General features: G+C 42.3%; 1 long non-coding RNA gene across 3 annotated transcripts in view; it reads right to left on the bottom strand.

The window, feature by feature from the left end:
- Positions 1 to 17,835, bottom strand: part of LOC141739817 (uncharacterized) — a 53,984-nt gene extending 36,149 nt beyond the window's left edge. For all 3 annotated transcript variants that reach the window (XR_012585795.1, XR_012585796.1, XR_012585798.1), the window contains exons 1-2: positions 17,767 to 17,835; positions 1,137 to 1,237 (exon numbers count right to left, since the gene is read on the bottom strand). This is a non-coding gene — a long non-coding RNA (uncharacterized LOC141739817). The remainder of the gene's footprint in view (positions 1 to 1,136; positions 1,238 to 17,766) is intronic.
- Between the last annotated feature and the right edge of the window lie 1,294 nt (positions 17,836 to 19,129).

Raw genomic sequence — 19,129 nt, 5'->3', positions numbered from 1 at the left:
AGAAAGCTTAGAGGTGTGTAAGCATGGAAATATTAGTCATCATAAATCACATTTTATGAATAAAGGCAAGCCAGGGAGGCTCAGAGTATCAATAAGTTGCCTTTAGGGAACCAAAAAAAAAACCACATACATAAGAGTTGGCACACCAGTTCTTGAAGACAAAACAAAAACCTGTAGATATCGTAGAGCAGTGACCACATGTTCTGGTGCCATATTAATCTTGACTATGATTGAACACTTGGGAAAATAAAAGCATGGAAAGGTCCTATAAAAGAATACAAAAAGGAACCACAGAAAATTCCCCACTGATCTATTTCAGCCATCAGGAGAAGTGATTTTCAGCTCCATCCGTTAGAAAGAGCATTTATAACACTCTCTTATCTTCAGAGAGATGAATGCTAATTCAGAACTCAACTACGTGGAAAAAAATAATTATTGAGAAAGTGCCTAAAGGCTTTTATGAAGCTAATGAATTAGCTCAAATTGGAAGAGAAGGTCAGTAAATTCAAGGCTTTCTGAAACCTCACTTATTTTCCTCGGTAGAAATAGTAGAGACCCTCTAATACCCTTTGGGCTGCCCATTTCCTGCAAGCTTCTGACCTGCTAGAACAGGCAGGAAGAATCTGGCATCTCTTTATTAATGCTTGGGATTTGTACAAGGAGATTTTTACACTTGACATTTTTTTGAGAATCATTCATTTTCTAAGATCTCCTACAGCGTACAAAAAAGCTGGCATCTTTTGTTTTTAAACATAGCTAGGCATGACTGTTGATAGAAGGAGAATTAGTCCTGATTTACATCACAACCAAGAAAGTAAAATTTTTGGTACACATACCTTTGCAAGAAACCAATAAAAATCCTGCACTGCTTCCTTATTGCATAGGAAGCTTCAGTGTGCTCTTGCTTTCTGGTGATTTGAACAGACCCTGCTATATTCCTACATTTCTCATTTTGTAAACAGTAATACTAATAAAAAGAATTTTAAACATATTTTGGGATATTTTACACTAGGGAGTATGTCTTGGCTTTGAAAAAATATGGCATGACAGAGTTCTGTCTTTGCTGTTTCTCAATGATTTCCAGATCAAACACGTTGACTTTATAAATATTGTATAACTCTCCATGCAAACTCTACCTGGAATCTGAGAGCTCAGGCTAAGATCTTCCTTTCTTGTGTATCTTTGCCAGCGGTAATGATTCAAGAGAACACACTGCATCCTCACTGGTAGGTCTTACCTGAAAAATGCAAAATGGTACAGAAATTCTTGAGTAAGTGGATTCCTAAGGGGTGAGTCATTTCACGTGGCTCTGCACAACACCTTTCTGGGCTGCTACAGCGTTAGGCAGGCATAGCACCATGCTAACATGGTTAAGCTGCAGCCAGACTCAAGCTGATAAAGCCTTCTTTGTCCCGTGTCAGGCATAGGTGGCCACAAACTCAAGCGTATCCAGTACACCTAAATTACTATGTTGCTTCTACCGGGGTCGCAACTGCTTTAGAGAGGGAGGTGAAATAAAAACCTAGAGAACATGGGTAATTCTGGAGAAATGCCAAGTAGGAAAAAAAATTAAAATCTAGCACCAGTAAGAAGGGAAGGAGGAACTAACATCTTAATAGCTTGTCTTTACGGTAGGGTTTGTCTTGAAGCAAAGCTTACTAATATTTCAGGAGTCAAGCATTTGTCATTATTTCTAGACACTGACGTGAAAAAAATCCCACCCAAAAACATAATTACATTTTAAAATCACAGAGTCATCACAAGGGGTACAGAAGAGATCCAGGGCCAAGTACTATGTAGTGCAGATGCAGCCAGAAGCAATTTGCACCACCTGGCCTGGGAACCAGCATTTACACCCCAGAGTAGATGCACTTAGTGTAGATGTAACCTACAAGTTACAGGGGTTTTCAGTAAAGTCAAGCAGCTGTGATCAGAGAGGGACCAGGCAATCTAAAGGAAGCTATCTGATCCTGAGCACTACATGCTTTTAAGCAGATAGTCCACTATCTGAGAGAGAAAGTACAGTTTGGGTGAAAGAATCATCATCAGATAAGTCTTTGCTGCTTTTACCCATTGTGCTCTGTATGACATACCTTTTGACAAACAAAGAATGCTTTGCTTCTAAGAGATTGTTCACATTATTGACACATTATTTCCTGCTCTAGGGGAAAAATGGGGTTTGAATGCTGGTAAAATGAGCTGCAACATTAGTGTGAGAGTGTCATGTGATGCCATTCAGATTTGGTTTAACAGGTGAAATCTGTCCCTGGTAGGCCAAACTGAAGAGACACTGAAAGGAGTCTAAAGCATAGCTTCCCTTCAACATCTGTCTTCAACCTACCTATAGTGTACATAGACGAATAGGTTAGAGAGACGGTTTGCATTATCTGGCTTGTCTTTATACACAGCTCGGACCATATATTTTTACACAGCAATTCCTGAAAGCAGGGGTGAACTGGAGAAATTCTTTACAAAGACATGAAAACTGAATTTAAAGATTGAAGTGGAAGAGAATAAAGAACAAGTTGAGCAGAAATATTTTTTTCATCTCTGCCATAGTACTGAAGTAATAAAAGAGTAAAGCAGTCGTCCCACAGACATTGTCTCTTCACCGCAACGCGTGGAAAGGAAGAGCATGACCTTAATCAATATTAAGGTAGTGTAAAATATGTTCCTAACCTACCAGCTATTAAAAGCAACCTTTTAATTTCCAAGATAACTCTATGCCTTCAAAGATCATCAGTTTTTAAAAGAAACAACACTGCTAGGGTTTGGGTGGGTTTTTTTGCATCCATGGGAAACTCATCAAATGCATAGAACTAAACCGGAGTTACTGTGGGATGAGCTCAAGGGGAATTTGGGAGCGAGTATCTGGAGAAACCAGCTGTTAACCTCACTAACCTTTGAGAGTCCTAGAGCTAATGACATTGCCCAGTCTACCTCATCTTTTTGTATTGATCAATTTGCATTTCACAAGAGAATTCATACCGATGCTGGAAAAAATCACCATTAAGAACAACAAACCTAAGAACTCTTTCTCACAGTTTCCTTCTTTCTTAGGGAGCTGCAGATAACTGTTGACGCAAATATTGCATCAGCACATACTGAGGTTTGAGAAACAGAAAATGTTCTCACTCAATATGCAAGTGATGAGATCAGTCCAATAAAGAACATGGTCTTTGTCACACTCGTCACGTTCCCAGGATGTTATCATGACTTACTCAAACTCCCACAAAAGTAAAATAAAACCTGAGGTTGCTTAATCTTTGAGGGGCATTGAAATTCAAGAGGAATAATAAATACAGAAGAGCTGTTCCTAGAGAAGCTTAGGGATTTATCTGCGCAACTTCCATTAATATACATTTGATTGGAGCTGAGCAAGTAAATCCCTGTGCACTGTGCTGAACATTTGCAACAGGGTGCTGAAACAAATATTTATGTTTGAATATGTTTTTCCCCCTCCAGATGCTAAATGCTAAGTGTATTTTCCCATGCCTTTCCAAGGCCAGTAGCATCCCCAGTGTCTTGCATCTCAAAGGGTCCCAATAGAACTAGGAGAATCACTTCACTGGCGCAATGCTGTCCACTCTGAAGTAAAGGGCAACAACCTCTTTGTGTCTGACAGAGAGATTTTGATCAAGCTAACTGAGTGTTGTTGTTTAACACCAGCCAGAAGCCTGAACCGGGAAAGGGAAAGGAAAAATACTTGTGGGTTGAGATAAAGACAGTTTAAGAGACCAATAACAGAAAAGGAAAATAACAATAATAATAACAATAAGAATAATGACACAAGTCACTCTGACTGCCTGGTGAATTGGCACCATCTCAAGCAGTGATTGTGAGCACCCACCTCCCAGCCAACCCCATTTATATACCGAGAATGATGTCTATTGTCCGTTCCATCATTCTGTCTAGACTCCTTTTCAGCTTCTATGGGAAGGTGAAATGTCTTTGAAAAAATATAAATATCGCCTGGCAAGAACTAAAACAATATGCATTATTGACATTCCTTTCATACCAAATCTGAAACACAGCAACCACTAGAAAGAAAATTAACTCTGTCCCAGCTGAAACCAGGACACTTGGGCAATTCAGACCTTTAATAGTGACCATGGTGCTGTGATCCTTGTGGAATTAATGGATAACTAAATTAAACAGAGATGAAACTTCAGACAAATAAGTACTCAGCTCGGTTTTTCAAGGAATTGCCTTGGCCTCCACCTTAGCACGGCAAGATGTGCAGGGCATGTACAAACCAGTGTGACGCTTTGAAGGAATGACACTGATCCATATCAGCTTCAACAGAGCAGGATGCAGGTGTTAGGTAATATTGCTGCATTTAAACTTCTGAAATAAATGTATAAAGGGGGAAAGAATCAAAAAACAAAATCAGATATCCACACAGACCTTCCCAAAGTTTGAGAGCCCTCTCAGCATAGCTCACATCATCCAGTTCTGCTATTACACACAGAACATAAAATTTGTCTAGTCAGAATGACAGTCTCAATGACTTTGAGGAGATAGGCTTTTGAATTATCTGGGAAAGCCTCTGTACAGTGGCATTAAACTTAAATTTATGGATATGCTACTTAAAATCTGAATGTAGCAAGCTCATTTCTACAAACAGTGAAGGGGAGAAGATAATTTCCTTGCATAATTAAACAGCCAGTTGTGTCATTAAACTAACTCACTTCCTTTGCTTGTTTGTGATATGTTGTCCATCTTTCTTCTACTTTAATGCTTGGGTTCCGAGGACAAGCTTCCTATAGTTCATTAAAAAAGAAGAATAATTTTTTTCAGACCATAAGCATACATTTTTTCCAACATACAAATGTCTGCAGTTATTTTCTTCATATCAGAATAGGAAAACATAAATCACTGTGCTACAGTCCATCAATTCAGTTTCTGATAGGAGACAGTATCCTGTGTTTCAGAAGAAGGCAAAAGCCATCCCAAACTTGGCAGATGTTTTTTTATATATCTCCAACCTCGGGTCTCCTTCTAATCTCTAATAGTGTTTGATTGGTTCAAGTCCGGGAGGGGAAAGAAGCAGCTAAATATATTCCAAAATGTTGGCTTTTACAATTGCATATCATAGTATTTTTATTATCCCTACATACTTTCAATCCTTATAGTGACCTATCTATGTATTTCTGGCATCTGTGTGAGTTCCAGCTTAAATTACAAGTTACATGAAAAGATAAGTTCTTTACGCAGTCCTGCATTTGCCATCTCCTTGTGTTATTGAATGTGTCCTTGACCTAGGGTTGGGGGAAAAGGACAAAGGAAAATTCCAGTCTTTGTCCTTTGCACTGTAATTTCATAGAGAAGCATAAGACTGCCAGCCAGTATAAAAAAAGTACTTCAAAAAATATATACTGTGATTTATATGAAAATATTACAATGCAAAGGAGAGAGATTTGATGAAAATGGCAGTGGATTGGATTGTGAATCACTTCCTCACAGCCCTTCCCAGAAAACTAGCTCTACTGATATCAGAACAAATAAAGCAATTTTTTTGCCCAAGAAAGGCAGAGAAGTCTGGAAGACTCAAACCAGGCATAGAAGAACAAAATTCCACTTTAAATTCCACTATGATTCATCCACAAGTTCTATCTACCATCTCTGGAAACACTGAAGGTCAGGTGGACGGGGCTCTGAGCAACTTGATCTAGTTGAAGATGTCCCTGCTGATGGCAGGGGGGTTGGACTAGGTGGCTTTTAAAGCTCCCTTCCAACCCAAACTATTCTATGGTTTTATAATTCCATAATCTTTCTTGTCTGTCATTTATAGAAAAACAAAATAAATACTAATAATCTAAATTTCTTCCACGACTTTCAGAAAAACAATTTTGTAAAATTAGGACCTTCCTATTTTGACACCTCCAGAGTTGCATTTAAGGTTGCTTCTCTAAGCTGTAGAGATGAAATCAAGAATTTGATGTTTTTCTCGGCTTTCAACCCTTAAGACCTGCTGAAGCTCCAAGAAACAAAAAGAAGAGAGTTTCTGTTCATTCTTGTCCATTTACCACTGATTTCCTCACTAATATCCTTCCAGATCATTCTGACCTTACCTGCTGAAATAAAAATAGCTGGACAGGTGTCACTGAAGTCATAATTTGTCATTCAGATGACAGAACTGAGAATAATTCTGGCACTGCATGTTCCGCTCTTCAGGTCCTAATGCTCAAAGCCTAAGCCTCAAACCAAGAAAATAACTTGAGGTGGGCAGTAGGTCCTGTACTGCTGCATTTGTGAACTGAACTCACTTGATTTTGGGAATCACTGAGAAAGAAAAGAAATGCTGAATATACATTTTTTAACAAGATTTCCCAGTATAGTCCTATACAAGATGGTTCTTTCAAATCAGCTGTAGTTATCTCTGCTGTGTTTGGATATTTGACATTTCAGTAAAGGATCTCTCCTTGATTACCAGGGCCTGACAGTCACTCTACTTGTCACTGAAAAATTAATTTTCCTTGATATGCAAAAACCTCTTGGAAATAGCCTATGACCTCAGTTTTCATGTACTAATTCCTCTGATACTAATTAGGAATTATAGGCTGCGTCTCCGAAGATTCTGTTTAGCCCAGTGAGGACTTTGCTTTTGCTGAGTTCACATTAAAAGTTTTCAGAACACAGGCAAAAACCCCAAAATGTCATATCAAAGTTCATATTAGAGCTCACAGCCAAGTGGAAAACAGAGTTCAGGTGTTTTAACTCTTCTATTGCTTTTGCTGAGCCTCACCGTTAAGAGATCATTATGCAACTGGCCCAACTCCACTGATATTTCACATCCTTCTCATGCATTCGTCTCTGTGCAGCTTTAGAGTGGTGTTGGCGGAGTATCGCAGTAATGGGCAACTTGAGATCTCTTTCATCTCAGTGATAAGCGAGCAAGGAGAAGAGGCTTGGTGAAACAGGCTCTATGAGAAGAAACCTCTATTTCTAGAACATGATTTTCAAAAGCTCTTACCCTTAGTTTAACGTTTCCCATTGAAAGCAGTGGTGCCATCTTCAATGTGTGCAGTCAGGTCAGTGCTAAAGACTTTCTCCTGTACTTGTTTTTCGTGAAAGATGTCCTTGTTTAAGTGTGTCATTTCATTATCACTGCTGGGTTGGTTGTTTGGTTGAAAGAAAGCCTCTGTAACCCCATTCTATGTTTGCATTGAGCTGTAGCTTTAAATTGAGAAAAATTCATTCATTTTTTCATAAGAAAGCAATAATCTCTCCAGCATTAGGAGGTATGAAAGAAGAATTGTATAAATTGCAGCTGGCCAAGGTCAGCATTGACTTAAGTACTGGAGCTGATTGTTGGTACCCACACTTATCCACAAAAACAGGAGCTGTTTTCGGGTCTTTTGGAGTTCCTGTATAAATCCATCCTTCCATGCTTTAAAAAGAAACAGCCAGGACTACATTTGTAGTGAGTCTTTAAATACATTTACTCAGCTTGACTATTTCTCTGGTCACATTACCACTGCAGAAATTTGAGGTCAAGGGGGCAGGGAAGGGGGGGTGTGAAAAATGGTGACAAGTTTTATCTTGCCAATTTTTTAATGAAAATTTGTCTCCATTTTGCAACCAGCTCCAATTTGACATTCCAGGAAGCTCAGTCCAGATTAAACCCAAGACAAATTCTCCTTTTTTCTCTGTATGAGCTCGGCTGGAGCTGTGCTGGGTAACTCTCCCTGCAGATGGGCAATTCAGCCAATGAATCTGTGAGCCTTATATGTTTGTTAGCTGAGCCTCATAAAAATATGAAAAATATAACCAGAAGTCACATAAATAAGAGAAACTTTTTAAAATTAGACAGACACTGATTATTTGGCATTTTGGTAGGACTCTACACACTGGAGTTGTCTGAAAAATTTTGTTTCTATTTTACATACCTTGACAGCATTTTTTTATTCCAAGATAGTTTGAAAAGTGTAAATCACAAAATACAGACAAATACTTTTCATTATAAAGGCATCTTGAATGACAGCTCCTGGCCAGCCTTTTGACAATAATTTTCCATCTCCCACCTTCTTTTTTGTTGCCAGCATCACTTACAGCATTTTCTTATTCACATTGCCAGGCAAAAATATGCAGATATATTGTAACCTATACACTTACACAGCTAGATTTCAGCAATGTTAGTAATACTCAAAATTAAAAATCAAATTCTGATACCTGAATTGCTCACTGCTTCTCCTTTTTTTCTTATTTCTCAAAGTAGTTTGACATATTAGCATGAAAAAGAAAGATTACAATATTTTTTAAAATCCCACTAGTAGCATAATTTTCAACATATTCTGTGAAAGGAATAGAGCAAAATTCTCTGAAAATTCTTTTTTTTGTCACAAGAAAGATAACGCAGCTGTCAAAATTATGGTAACACTGCGTGTATTCTTGTAGTTTTGACCTTAGAATAGATTAATTGATATTCTATTCTGTCCTTTTCTGAAGAAAGAAAACTCCTTGCCTTCATTTTTGACAGAAATCTTCCCATAGCTTTGGACTGCTAAAGACAAATGCAGAAGAGAAATAGGATTTATTCTAGCTAGACGAACAGATTTGACACCCATGTCAAACATTATTACAACCTATATGCTTCAAATGTAGACTGGAAGTTAAATACTGCACAGACTTAAGCCAACCATTACAAAACCAAAATGTTTCACAGCCCACATGCTTCTTTCTATATGTTCTCAGTGATTCAGTAATGAACAACATGCTGAGACAACATTTGAAGCACTGCAATGAAGCGCAAAGTGCACAAAACAAAAATTAATATATTTATAGGCTGAAATTCATTGCAGCCCCAGGAACCTTTCACGATCAGGTTCTGCATGAGGGGAGAGGATGCTGAGGGGAGGTGAAACAAATTCACAAGGCAGACTGTGGAGCTGCTTTCTCTCTCGCCCTCTCCCTCAGTGTGCAGCAACCACATTCCCACATCAGTTTTTTAAAGCCCCGGGATTAGTGGATCCTTACAAATATAAGTCCACAGCTTCATGTGCCCTTACTCCAACAAGCATTTTAAGGAGGACGCCTTTCTGTTCGCTGTGCAGGATGTACCCAGGTATCTCAGTGGTGCTTTCCAACCTCTTTTCCTTAGCGGGAGAATACAGGGGTACAAAGTTCTGGACCAGCTACGTAAAACCAGCAACAGTTTTCCAACACCTGTTCTCCTTGCTCCCCACTGCAGGTTTCTTGCAGTTTCCCAGACTCTCTGGAGCAGTCCTTTCCAAAGAGAGCTGCTCTGTTGGCCACAGTGCAAAACAAGGGCTATTTTGGGAGGCTACCAGGACTGCACAGCTGACATTTTATAAAGCAGGATTCAGGACATGGCAGGACCCGCCCCCTCCCAGAAAAGAGCTCCATCAGCCCTGAAAAACAATGATACAGCTCTGCAGAACTTTGCATGCTGCGAGCTGCTAAGCCCCTGTTCAACTTTGAGCAGTGCCTGCTGGGGGTCTCGCTCTAGGAGTCCTGATTAAGAGCAACCACACGTTTCACTGAAGACTGGGGCCTGAAGTCAATAACAGCCATATTAAGGATGGAACATTTTGGGCCCAACTGAGCAGAGCAAGAAGGTGAATGTTTAAAATTAATCAAGTTTTCTTTTTCTCCAGTGGATCCGTGTTTACGATATGCTTCTCCCTCCTTCTGCCTGTGTGTGTGTATGTAGCTCTTTCCCCTACTCCTAAAGCACATACACACATATTTGCTTCAATATCCCATCTGCATAAGCAAATCATCTGTATTTCATGGATGCATTACAAGGATAAACTCAGCAACATTTAAGAGGTTGTCAGGCCCTGTTAATGCAAGCACTGTGAAGGAGGCTGTGCGAGACAGTAAACAGAGCACTGCTTTTGGAGCCCCAGCATCTCAGCTCTATTCCAGCTTTACCACTAAGCCATGCCTCAGTTTCCCCACCTGTAAAAATATGTATAATCACACTGTCCCCCCTCTAGGGACTGCTTTGATGCAACTCACCATATAGGAAAAACGAGACATTATAAAGAATAGACACCTGGTTCTTGCTCCTTTTTTTCCATATTTACACTGAGAAAAGCAGGAATTCTGTTCAAATCTGTCAAAAGAGAGGTTGCTTACAGGTCTGGGGCTGATAAAATGTAGTCTGCTAGCTTGGCAAAACCACACAGAACAAGATGAAAAATCTGCTCATTTAGTTTTCCGAGAACAAATACACAAAATGAATGTCACGCATTTCAATAACAATTGGCGTCTATGTTGTTCAAAGAAAAACTTCTGGTCCAAGGAGACAACAGATTTTATTATACAAATTAGGAATAGCAATTGTCTGCCAAGAGAAAGGAGTGCTGATCAGAACACAACACGCAAAGAAGGAAGAAAGGAACTCAGATTTAACCTGCAGAATACTAAAATTCTTTCTGGTCAGCTTGCGTGTTGAGGACTTAAGCCAAAATCCTTTATGCCTGCATGATTTGGTGTGCTGAGAAGTACATGCGATGAGATCCCCCATCAGGTCTGCAGCAGCAGCCCTGGGGAAGCCATGCCCACCTGTCCTGGGAAGGAGTAGGCACCACATCTCAGCAACAACCCCTTGGCTGCCCACACTCCTCTTTGCTCCCCGAAACTGCCCTGGTCCCATTTCTATGGGATGCTTCTAAACCTTCAGTAAAAGCTAAGGTTTGCCATCCAATCTATCATTTTTTGTTAGCGTTACCAATGCTGGAGAAAGAAAAGGTCAGATTATCTGCAGGCAGGTGACTAGCAGCAGGAGAAGCTGCCCTGCGTGGGGGCTTGGCTCCAGACAAAAGAAACCTGTTGGGAATGAGGTCAGCAGAGGGAAAAACTTGCTAAGTCTCCTATCTTGCTAAATCCCTCATCTTGGCAAATCTTCCATCCAGCCTGCTTCCACTAACCACTGCCTGGTCCTCTGTGCTTAACTGGGAAGGGCAATTCCTCAAAGGAGCAGGGCAGATAGGAGGCACAGGATCTGTCCGCCATGGCATGGGAAAATACTGGGTGGGCAGAATACAGCCTGTCCCACTGCAGCAACCTGGGCTATTTAAACCTGCTGAGTGGTCCCATCCCAGCACTGACTCACACCCAGTTCAGTAACACCTGAAAACACACAATCTAAAAAGGATTTAAGGAATAAGTTTGACCCCAAATTTCTCCATCAGCTCCTCCCTGCTCCCCAGGTACATGGACAAAAATAATTGTCAGGCTGAGTCTTTCCTGCCATATACTTTTACAGGTCTGACCTCTCAGCACCGCCCCAAATCAAAGAGAGGAAAAGGATAGTCATAATTCTGCTCTCCTACACAGCACCGCAAATCTGAAGTAGAGCCATTTGCGAAGTTCAGCTTAAATAATGCAGATTTTTTTTACATTACAACATAACCGCCTCTGTTTTGAATAATGTCCTCTTAATAATCCATTAGGCCAGGCTGTTTTTCAGGTGTCTGGCCTGCTACCTTGTCCAACCCTGATCCGTCAAGACCAGATGCGAATGGTGTTTGGGAGAGAGCAAAATTTCCACTTACTTCTTTGCATGGAAAAGGTGGGGAGCAAGACAGGGTGCTAACGACCCAGCATGAAATGATTTACTCTCTGGCATATGTAGAAAAATGTTATTTTTTCAATACAATATCTCTCAGCCTCTGCCTGCAAACTACACTCTTCTTCACTCATGGTAATATGGGTGTGCCATTTTTCCTTCTTTTTCTTGATGTCTTAAGAAAATCTAGCCCACCATTTTGATGAAACATATTCGTGAGGAATTTCTTTCTGTTTCCTGACGCTGAGCAACAGACCCTCTAAAATGCTTATAGAGAGCACATTTTCCTGGGGCTGCAGAGAATGAGTCACACTAGATATACGCCAGATCAAATACAGCAAATAATCAGCGAGCTGGCACGCTGGCTGGCCTGAGAAAAGAGCATTTCGCTTGTCGGTCCCGCTGTACCTACCTACAGCAATAATTTTCAGGATGCTATTCAGCAAGAGGATAGACCCTCCCACGCTATCTTCCTGCTTCAAAGTCACACAAATTAGCGTGAAATAGATAGCTGTACATTGTGAGAAGGCCATTCTGGGCTTGCTCCCACACAGCGCTGAGCACTCTGGCTCAAGGCCACGCCGTGGCTTAAGCGCCAATTGTCCCATTGGCCTCGGTGGCTACCGGTGGGAGTCAGCACCTCTGAATGTCAGGCCTCAAGGACTTGTCTTTTAAATACCATTTTAAAAGGCATTTAGGCACCTAACTATATTCTGCAGATTTAATTACTGCATAAATCACATCTGTGCAACAACCCCAGAGCGCTGGGATCAGAAGGAAGGTCCCTCAGCTCCAAAACGGAGAGACGTCTTTTACTTCTATGTTTTGCTTGCAATTGCTGGGAGGAGTGAGACATGAACTCTCTCGCTCTGCCATCCACACATAACAGGTCACAGTGAGGTTTAGGGATGCAAGATAATTACTCTGTGCCCCAATGTCCCCAACTGCTAAAGGGAGTTGTTCCAAGGTTGCTCCATCCCTTCTGCTGGAGAAGGTCCATTAAAAGTGTGTGCATCTCTGAAGTCAGAAAGTGATGATGGAAAGCAAAACCACATAGCAGTTTGGGTGAAGTGCTTTTTCTCTGTTTCTGTATCTATAACAGAATTCATTTTTGTGTTTTATTTTTCCAACTCTGCACATCCCAAACCTGCTGGCCACTATTGGCTAAACATCACCTGGGGAGAAGAGGATAAAGTGTGAATAAAGTTATGTGAGTGTGAATAAAGCTGTGTGTGCTTTATTCTCAACCACTGAAAGAGCAGTTTAACCCCAAAGCGATGAAGCCCATTTTCCCAGCCTTCTCTATTGGCCATGTTGAAACATGGTAATTTTCCCCTATGGTCAGTAGTTATTGAACTTTCATGTGTTTTGGTTTATACTTACCACCTGAAATAGGGAAATAATATAAATATATAAATAATTTTGTTCTAATAAAAAGAAATCCAGAAATAATTATTTTTATCTTTAAAGTATCTGCATTAAAGTTACCTCAAGGTCAGTTGCAAAGGTGTAGTAATTATTAGCTTAACTATTAACATCTCTCAGCAAGCTAATTAGCTGGGCACCAAACAAAAACCGTTCATGCCTGTGGTCTAGGGGGGCTAAAACAGAAGATTACTTTATTGTTTCAGGTTAAATTTTCAAGGCAGGAGAACTTCTGCCTCTGGGAATCATGAGCTATTTCCTCACTCAAAATGAAATGAGAAAAGGCAAAAAAAAAAATCAAAAAAACCTGATGAAAATTGGCCCGCACCCTAAATCTAGGCACTGCTAAAAGATGAATGCATCACCTTCCCCTTTTGGTGGTGGTGGCTGTGCTTGGCTAGCAGGCTGGAGCCTGCATTTTCCACCTGGAGGCCCCACCAGCACAACCTGCCATGTCACTATCTGAAGGATGAGACCATAACTACCCAGGACAAATCCTCCAGGTTTCTTATCATTGCACCTTCATCGGTGACATGCTGAGCCCTGTGACGCCCTCTGGAGTAGAGGGGACAGTTTCCTACAGGATGAGACCACTGGGGGAGTCATTCGTAACCATCAGCAGGGATTAGATGAACTGGGCTGTGGTGAGGAGCAGCCTTTGCAGTTTGTGGGCTGCTCTGCCTTGGGTAGGAAGGCCATCTCATAGCAGACAGCCTACGTCATGTTGTCCTGCTTTAAGCACCACAGGATTAATTTCTCTTTCAGTGATTTTGCTTTTCAGTAAGGTCTAATACTTGGGAAAACTGCATTTTTAGAAGACTCTAGTGTCTGAATTTGTGAAAATGTTTTCTTTATTGCCAGCGATGGTGTGTGGGGTTTCAAACTTTCAGTGTTTTCGAATAAGGCACGTGCGTGGACGAGGGGGAGTGGGACCTGGGCACTTGACCCAAGCTGGCCAACAGTATTATTTCATTCCATGAATGTCACATTCAAGATAAAGTAGAAAGTTTGCTGAAGAGTTTTTCTCTCCTATGACAGCTGAGGTCCTGAGAACTTCTTGCCCTTTTTCCAGACCCCTGGGCCCTTCCATTCCTCCCGAAGCCGCAGCGCTCGCAGTGTCCCACATTGGCTGTCCACTGCTGCGAGCACACAGATTTCTGCTGATAGAACTGGCTGAGTATAATTCTTGTATATTTGATATTGGTATCAGGATCAATATTGGTTCTCTAGTGTTATTAGTGTTAATTATTTGGTCTTATTCTATTATATCTGTTTCATTATTTCAGCCCTCAGGTTTTTTTCTTTCCCAATCCCCTTCCTAGGTGGGCAGGGGTCATTGAGTGATAGAATAATTGTCTAAATGACAATAAATTGCTGTGGGTTCTTCAAACCACAACACATGTGTAAAAGAAAGCACTAGAAACTCTTCAGAGCACCCGAGCCCTCTGGACAGCGAGGGACAGAAACACCCCTGGGGTGAGAGGTGCACGATGGACGTACTGCCAGGTGCCGCCTCACCCTCCTCAGCAGCGGTGCCTGGGGCTGAGGAGCAGGCAATGCTGTTGTCGCAGACACTCTCCCACTCCAGGACCCTGAATGCCACTCACTGGCCAACTCTTATCTATCTGGCCCCTTCAACCATATCCAGGGGTCAGAGCTGCAGTGCAGCAAGACAGTAATGGTGAACCACCCTCCCCATTGCCATGGGGACAGTGAAAAAGCCCACACGCAGCCTGCAGGCCCAGCGCATCCCTCTCTCACTCACCAGAAAATAAGGTATGAGGAGGTTTTCTCTCTGGTTCTGGAAGAGGAACCCTGTCATCATCACAGGCGTAGCCTTGGAAAAAGCAAAGAGGCATAAGGTTTTACCATGCAAACCCCTTGTGAGAGGCTGGAACCTCAAAATAATTGTCTCAAAGCTTGCTTAAGCTTCTGCAAATCGACGGCAGGCTTGCAGGCCAACAAGAAGCTTGCTTGTGTCTATTTAGCGCCTTCTGCAGACCATTCTTTTGCTTATCAGTCACCACCCAAGACTGCCGCCAGCTGAAAAGGGTGTAGGCCTTTGGTTATCAGAGTGGCCAGACCCTGTCTACCTCAGGCTTGCTGAGGCACAATGTGCTGAGTCAGCCGCTGCCCAAGCAGCAGGGGGCAGGAAGAGTTCTTATGGCGACCGTGTAAAATGACAACTAGCTGTGCAAAGGCCACCATCACACTGACTGGTCAAGCTATGGACCAACCTGGACTATAACTAGTGCGGTGACCCAGCACAAATTGGGAACTGAGACCCCCACCACCATCACGACTTGAGAAGGACAGATCAACGTGCTGCCACTGAATTCCATAGGACTGGCGAGACGTCGTTGGGCCTGTGGTGGTGACTATACTCTTGCTGCGCTCCGTAATACTGCTTCTCCTTTCTGCCTTTCCTCTACTTACGTATTTACTCTATCGTTCATCTCAGGGACTATTGCTGGGGAATAACAATGAACCTGCAGTGAGCAGCATCTGACCTCGTTTGTGTCTTAATCTCACGCTTGGAATCATTGCGAACCTCTCCTGGGCCCAACGTCGTCAGACCGGGATGTAACACCCCCATGTGTTACCTCTCCTGTTAAAGGAACTTCAGCTGCTCTTGTGTGCGCACTTTGTTAATATGAGAAGAGCCCATATTATTTAATTCTTTTTTTACATGCACCACATGCTCAACAGCCCAGAAAGGCTCTGCCTCGCAGCCCACGACAGCCAGCCTCGCAGGGAAGCTGCAGTCCTGCAATAGCAAGGGACCCCGCAAGGCAAGCCTGGGCTGCGTAACCTCATCCATCACTATCGCAGGCACCATGTCGCGGTCATTCATCTCAGAAACATATCTAGCACCATCTCTCAGAACCTGATGTAACAGCCGCTGCTCTGTACACACTCAGCGGGAGGATGACAGAAAACCCTCTTCTGTTTATCCAGGGCAAAACTATTTCCAAGGCTGCTGCTTTACTTGTGCTATGAAAGATAACAGCTTCATACAAAAATAAACAGGTTTGCAAACTGTTCCAGAGCTAACATCATACCGGTGTAATATACATGGTGTCTGATGCATAGTTTTTTTAGCAAACAGACACACCAGCCTCATGCCTTCCCCTGATACAAATATATTTTCATGGAAAAAGCTAAACTTACTTTCTTCTTTTTAACAACTCAAACCCAAAATAACTTAGTTAAGAAATGGACGCCCGATGAAAAGCTAAACCATCAAAATATTTAATTGAAATACAGCAAGAAATCACTTCCTTACCAGCTGTTACTGATGGAACTGAGTCAAAAACTACAGCTGGGTTTAAGGAAAAAAACCGAACAATTTTATAAAACAACACATGTACTAAGGTAATAGGACCTAGATGCAACATAAAGTGAAGGAACAAGAGGGTATCCCCCCCATTCTCCTCCTCAGTGTCGGATGTGGACAGGCACAAATTTTTGGTGCCAAGGAAGGAGAAAGCGAGGGGTTTCACACAGCAGCATCCCTGCCACCCCTCTGCCCTCCCGCAGTCCTGCTCCCTGAGCGCCCTCTCCCAGCACCCTGCTGAAGCTGCCTCCCTGCACAGCTCTGATGGGTACCCGCTGACAGAGCCACCCAGGACAATACGGGCAGGAGTGGTTTAGGTTTAGCTGCCGTTTGTGTTGTGGATGCTCTTGTCCATGGGGAGACAAGGTTTGTTAGAGGAAGGTTTCCCTTCCCTTTGAGTCTCTGACCACGTATCAGGGTATAGCAGGACTTGGAAAGCCTTTAGTTCACCTTGGTAAGATACTCACCCTGAGGATGCTTAATCAGAGCGATCAAAGCAAAGTAACAGACAAATACCCACACTAAAAATTAAGGTGCAGGAGGGAGTCTGTGCACAGACCAAATCTCTGGTCTGTTTTAATCCCAAGAGTTGGGCTTTCTGTTCAAAACTGTCCTGCGATCTGATCCGCACCATGAGCCTCCCAGCCTCTTTGGCCTGATTATAGCCCATTCAAATCGAAAAGGCTGACTGGAGACCCTGGGTGTTCAACTTCACTTGCAGCATGATAATGCTTTATCCCCAGAGATCAGCTGTCCCCTGTTTCCAAGTGTCTGTTGCACAATTACAAGGGTATTCAAACAGGTCTATGCACGACCGTAGCTGTTATGAGTTTATGCATTTTTTTTATTGAAACAGGATTAGCCCCTTAGTTCCTGAAGCGTCAAAACACATTTATGATCAGATATGACAAATTTCCAGCTGCACAGGCTCTTCTGAATAAAACTTGGGTTATTAGTTGGTTACTTAATGCTCCCTTGAGGATACAGTCCTTATAAATAAAGTTCATAAATAGACCAATTAGGCTCACCTTCAACCAAACGTGAAAATAAAAGAAAGAAAATGGTGTGGCTTCCTATATACAGCTTTCATTGGCAGCATGTGAACATTTTTCCTATGCTGCTTCAAAAGAAAAACAACGTACATCTTAAATGGAAGGAAAGATTTCTTTTTAACTGGATTTTGTGGCATGGAAGGGAGACTGCCCATCACAGGAATAACAACTTTGGGGGGCATAATTTACATGTGAAATGCTTGAGGATCTTTCATGATCTAACAGTGGTGATCAAGTCAAACTGTATGAAGAGAAAAATTGTGTGCAACATACAAGCATTATGACTGCAACTGGGTTTTTGGGATTTCTGAGCTATATGTTTTTTAGTAATACTAGCTGGATATTGTCAAACTGGTTCTGAACAGAAGAATACAGAGCCAGAAAGCAGGGATTTATAAATGGTAACTCACCTCCTGTCCAAGACATGTATGTCAGGGCTCCCTTGCTTGCTGCGTGCCTGTTTCAGAGCTTTGCATCTGTGCATCCAACAAAATGAGAGTTAGTAGGTCAAGCATGGAAGCCAGAGGTGGGAGTGGTGTAGGGAAGTAGGAATAGTGACCCTAGGGTTTTGCTTTGGGAAGGGAGGGAGGAGTTGTGGGCAGCGTTATCTGAGAGCTGGGAGGAGGAGGGAGTGGAGAAGCCCAACATTGCCCAGATTTCTCACACATCTGGTGCCTCTCAGCCACGTGCACGTGTTTATAGGTGGCAGATAAAGTAACAACACTGGGCCATCCCTATAACCCCAAAGGATTAGCAGCGTAGGAATTTAATCTACTGACGGGTCTAAGCAACACTTCAGTCTATGCCATTTGGGGGTTTCTTAATGCCGTTGGCAGCCCAGCAGCAGCGAGAGGCCCCCAGTGAGCTTCCCAGCTGGGAAGCATCTCTGTTTGATGTACAGGGGGAATTAACTTTAGCTCCAACGACCTTGCAAGCTAATGGACAAGAGGGTCATGCAGCAGAGCAGTGCCTGGCACAGAACTATTTTGTTTGGCTCTAGGGTGGCACCTACTTGACTACACACTTCTCTCTCATAAATAATCACACCCATGTTTGAACAGGAGCTCTCTTCAATAATCTGAAAAATGTTAGCCTCCACCATTCACACAGATTTAGAAAGAGATGAATAGTTAGAAGCATTAAATCTGAATAATCTTCTTTATCCAGAAATAAAGGACATTGGTAAAGATTTTAGATTTAAAATTAGTCTAAATATCTTTGATGTCTCTGTGACATCTGCCTTCTATTTCATAAGCGTTGGATATGCATTCAGGTACACTAGCAATTTTATGTATATGTGTATATATAAACATAGAATCATAGATTCATAGGGTTGGAAGGGACCTCTGGAGATCATCTAGTCCAACCCCCCTGCCAGAGCAGGGTCACCCAGAGCAGGTTGCACAGGAACGCGTCCAGGTGGGGTTTGAATGTCTCCAGAGTTGGAGACTCCACCACCTCTCTGGGCAGCCTGTTCCAGTGCTCTGCCACCCTCAAAGGAAAGAAGTTCCTCCTCATGTTCAGGTGGAACTTCCTATGCTCAAGTTTGTGCCCATTACCTCTTGTCGTGTCCCCGGGCACCACTGAAAAGAGCCTGGCCCCATCCTTCTGACACCCACCCTTTAAGTATCTATAAATGTTGATAAGATCCCCCCTCAGTCGTCTTTTTTCCAAACTGAAGAGACCCAAATCCCTCAGCCTTTCTTCATAAGAGAGGTGTTCCAGTCCCCTAATCACCTTGGTAGCCCTTTGCTGCACCCTCTCCAGCAGTTC

This window comes from Larus michahellis, chromosome 2 (genome assembly GCF_964199755.1).
Source record: "Larus michahellis chromosome 2, bLarMic1.1, whole genome shotgun sequence".
Classification (NCBI taxonomy): Eukaryota; Metazoa; Chordata; class Aves; order Charadriiformes; family Laridae; genus Larus; species Larus michahellis.
The sequence above is the reverse complement of the archived record's forward strand: the minus strand, read 5'-3'. Positions and strand labels throughout refer to the sequence as shown.